Source organism: Echinops telfairi, unplaced genomic scaffold (genome assembly GCF_000313985.2).
Source record: "Echinops telfairi isolate 266 unplaced genomic scaffold, ASM31398v2 ScPeMD7_7;HRSCAF=31, whole genome shotgun sequence".
Lineage (NCBI taxonomy): Eukaryota > Metazoa > Chordata > Mammalia > Afrosoricida > Tenrecidae > Echinops > Echinops telfairi.
In genome coordinates this window covers 12851420-12856375 of record NW_022103904.1, presented here as the reverse complement: position 1 = coordinate 12856375, position 4956 = coordinate 12851420, and the positions used below count along the sequence as shown (strand labels likewise).

Sequence of the window (4956 nt, the reverse complement as noted above, 5' to 3'; positions counted from 1 at the left end):
AATAATCATTTCTGTCACACATTATATCAATAACAATAAGTAGAATAAATCAGTATAAACCTATTACAGCCAGATCCTAAACTCAATCCTTAAAACAGTCATGTTCAATCCTTATCTGGTCTAAACTGTCCTATTCATATGCAGTATGGCCTTTGGCCTCTGGCTACATCAAGTCAGGGTGGAGCCTCCTGTCAGCCATTTTGAGGAGACAAAATGACTTCAGAGAAGAAGTCAAGGGGCCATTTTGCCCCCTGAGCTCAAGAATTGCATGAATCAAATTCATTATCACCATTTCAAACAGGAATAACCAAAGACAACCAGAAAAGAAAAGAATCAAAACTTCCCAGATACTTTCTAGAAAATAATTGAGTAACCAGTATGGCCTTATCGTATCCAAAGGAAAACTCGTATGGCAGAGGTCAAGTCAAACAAGCATCCACTCTCCATCTCCACGAGTTGTTTCTCTAGTGCCCCACTCCCAAGGTCCCATAACGTATTAGGCCAGGTTGACTAGAGAAACAAACCTGGAGACACTCATATTTGGGTAAGAGAGAACTTTATATCAAGTAGTTATATCAGGAACACATCCCAGCCAAGTCCAGATCAAGTCCATAAGTCCAACACTAGTCCTTCAGTCCATAAATCCCCCTTCAGAATCGTGTTGCCTCATGAAATGATTCAGAATGTAGGAAGATCATAATCCGGTTGGTGCGGTCTTGTGGATCCAATGGTGGTGGAAGTATGAGCTTGCCAACATGAAGGTGAAGCATACAGTGGGAGAAGGGGTTCCCAGGACAATCCTTATGAACACGTCACACCCACAAGGAGGCACCATCAGTCTGTGATCTGATAGACAGACTATACTCCACCCTATTCAATTTTATATATCAAGTTGACAAAATTATGTGACGACCACACTACTCCACCATTAAATGTTATGTTTTTATTTCAATGATTTTCCTCCCAATTCCTATAACTTATCACCACACCAGACCACACATGCCTTGAAAGTCTCCTTTTCATTTTTCATTAATTTCTACTCTCCCAAGTCTCATCTTAGAAACATTTATCTGGAGTCTTCCAATTACCTCTTAAGTGAGTTATTAACCTTTGCTATTGGCTTCCACATAGACTTCGCTTCCATAAGGAATACTTACTACAATAGTTTAAAGTAATTTATTTAATTTATTTAATTTAATTAATTTAATTTAATTTATTTAATTATTTTCCACGTAGACTATAAACTGTACAATAAAGGTGTGTGTCTTTTATCAACTTTGGTTTTTAAAAATTTAGCATTGCACTTGAAACATGGCACTATTAGTGATTATTTGGTAAATAATTAATACATCTACTAATATTTTTAAAATTCTATTGGGACATGAAATCTAGATTTCATATATAGCTAGCTAGCATCTTAATGATGAAATATATCAGTAGAAGATTATAACAAATGACATAAAATACCTCCTTTCGTGAACAATTTATCTATATCAACTCTAAGCATAGAAAATCTGTAAACTTAGTGATTGTGAATACTATGTTTATACTTATTTAAAATAGAAAAATGTGTATAGTATATCACAGGAATTTTCTAAAAATTATCCAACTTACATTTATAAAGCAGCATAAGTTTCAGGGGTTTTTTTCTACAGAAACCATCTCAGTGTAATTTAAGCAGAATTCAGACAGGATTCATCTTAAAAAACACATTTTAGAATGCAAAGATCTACTTATTGTACACCAATAAATCTGGAGGCAATTGTAATCTGTGGTTCAGTACCTTCAGCAGGCAAAACTAAAATGATATATAAGATGTTTACCTAAACCAGATGTAAAATACAATATGTGGACATCAATGACCTGTAATATTTCACAGATAGCTATTACATGCATGATGCTTTCCAGAAGCCGGTATACACACTTTAGCTCTGCTGCTTGCCTTGGGATCTTCAGCAGCCAAAGGGGCAGCTGCTACATTTGTCACCTTCAACAACTGTTTGCTTTCCCTAGATGACACTCTACATGAGTTCTGAAAGGAAATGATAGAGATGACTAGGTTTGCAGTGTATGAAATGAAACCTTAGTGCCTTTCCGCAAACTACCTTCACTCTTGTAACTGAAATTTTCTATAAGAGAAAATCATTCCTGGTGATAGATAGGGATAGTTTAAAAAGCTTTGAAATGGTAGATTTTTCTGATATTCTTTTATAAATCTCCATCTAAGATTGTCTTGGTGAATTAATTATATTTTCTTCTTCAAGTGCTTTCTGTACACAATTTTAAACAGTGATTATATAAAAGTCACATCTAAAAGTTTATTTTATTTTTGCTAACTGTTTCTATCCTCTGGAGATGGTTTTAAAATACTTGGACGATGAGTTAATTTTTCACTCTTGCTGTTTGCATGTAAGAAGGTGCTACAGTTGTAGAATAATTCCATTATCCTTTAATAACATTTCCATAAATTCTTGAAACCTCTTTTTATCATCTCCATATTGAACAAACAGCATGTAGAAATTAATGTATGCTATAAGGACATTTCTGTACTATATGGCACTATACCAAGAAACTTGCTACATTTTGCTACATAAAGCAGAACATGTATTCATTAATGTGCAATCATTATGTTCCTCTGGCTTAAAATGTCTGGTGAATTTAATAGTCCCTTAAAATTATATCTTGAATTTGTGGAACTATGAAGGATCTTCAAAAATGGAAAATGAAATTAACTGATAACATTTTCTGTGAATGTTTAAAACTCCCTTATATTTCTTAATTGCTTTTCCACATTGAATATAAATGTCATTAGAAACCATTATGCTTCATGTATTTACAATGTGTTATATACTACATTGAATTTGGCATGTTCTGAATGATTATTTTGAGATAAGTAAATAAACATAAGAGTAAACATATCATGAAATAAGCATTTGAAATTTCCTTTAATTTATATGCTAAGGATAAAAAATACAATTAATTCCCCAAATACCTTCACTTTTGGATTCATGAAAACATAGGAATGTGGTCATTTGTTAGAGACTTGAATTTCTTAATGTTGACTCATTAGTCAATGTTCTTAAAGATCATGTGAAGAGACACCTTCACAATTCTACATAAATTAAAATAAGATTATTACCAATATATCGAGTCTATGTAAATGTTATGACAAAAGATGAACAAAGGATATTGAAATACAGCTTATTCATCTTTGTATGACATAGATAAAAATTGTTTCAGAAGATACCATTTTTTATACATAGCAATAATTTTTTTTTTTGTTCAAAATACAAAACATGCAGATCTAGCTCTATCCCAGAGAAGTGTTCCCCAGAGAAGAGGATTAAAATGTGACAACTAGGAATTTGGGTGGCCCCTTAGCGTTAGATGTGAGAGTCTAAAATAGTGTCAACCAATGGTGACTGAATCTTGCATCAAAGGATAATCATGATCATCTACATCTCTTCTGTGCCCTCACCTTGACCTTAAAGAATCGGTCAAAAAGTATCTGGGCTTTCTCCCTCCATTAAAAAAATGAAACAATTTAAGAATCCCACATTATTACAATATATTTTATTTTAGTTTATCTGACAAAATTTTATTTATTTTGTGCTTGCTTAGAATATTCAAGGGTAAGTAGAAAGGTATTTTTATAAACTCACAATAACCTGGATTTTCAAAATCCCAAAATGTGAAGCTATTATGTCCTAACATATCTTCTATCTAGGTTTATACACTTCCAAAAATAATAGTTTTATTTATACTAACACATCAGATTAACTATTTTGGCATTCTCAAACAACACCTCTCGTGTTCTTTTTAAGTGTTCTTTGAGTTTGGGTTAAAGAGAAGAAGTAGTTATTGGGCAGATGAGGAATGTAGGGTAAATGGGATATGATTTAACAATGAAAGTCTCATAGCAAGCACTCACTCATCTGGAAGACTGAGCAGATGCATTTTCATGGGTACCTATACCTATAGCTATTTAGCCAACTTACCTGGCATTCTTCTGGTCAGTCTAGTTTTCAATTAGAAGAAGAAGACGACGACAGAGGAGGAGGCCAAGGAGGAGGAGGAAGAGGAGGAAGAGGAAGAAGAGAAGGAGGAAGAGGAGGAGGAGGAAAAAAGAATTCTTCCTATAAGCGCTCATAATCATCTTGTGTCCTTTGAAAACCCCTATCAAGATTCTACCTTTGGTACATACGTTTGACAGACACCGTCCCTGCACCAGGCCCAACCCGGGCCATAGGGTGCTGCTGCAGCAGCGAGGAGAACTCTGACCAGGACCGAGAGGAACGGAAGCTGATGCTGGACCCTGGCAGTCCTCCCACCAAAGCCCTCAATGGAGCTGACTGAGCCCAAGGACCACAGCCTGCCTTCCGCACGCACAGATGAGCAGGCCCTGCTCTCTTCCATCCTTGCCAGGACAGCCAGCACCATCGTCCGTGTGTCTGCTGCGGGCTCCCAGGGCCTGGAGCAGCAGGAGTACATGGACCGGGCAAGGCAGTACGGCGCCGTAGCAGCCTGACTGACCCCTTGGAAGAAGCTGCCATCTCTCACCAGCCAGCACCACCCAGTGCTGGCCAGCGAGCCCATCCTATTCTCCGACTTGCCGCAGGTCCCCAGCATAGCTGCTTATGCCTACAGTGCGCTTCCTCAGATCCGTGTGAATGCAAAAGAGGAGCTCCTTGTACAGTTTGGGATCCCATGAAGAGATGGGGTCCTTGGACTGCTCTTTTTCTTCTCTCTTCACCTGTCTCCCCGCCCCCCTCTCCCCTGGTCCCCCGCCTCACTGCAGTGCAGACAGAATCCTAACCTGCTCCTAATCACAGAGAAGAGCATGGAGGAGAGGGGAGAGGCTAGAGATGAAAACGTGAGGGCAGAGCAAGGAAGGGGAGAACTGCTTGAACCTGGCCTTGGAACCCTAGCCAGGGGTGGGGTGGATGCCTAAAAGGA

At 37.6% G+C, this 4956-nt stretch overlaps 1 pseudogene; it reads left to right on the top strand.

Moving 5' to 3' along the window:
• The window catches only part of LOC101654110, a 44363-nt pseudogene extending 39652 nt beyond the window's left edge, over positions 1 to 4711 (top strand).
• The last annotated feature ends 245 nt before the right edge of the window (positions 4712 to 4956 follow it).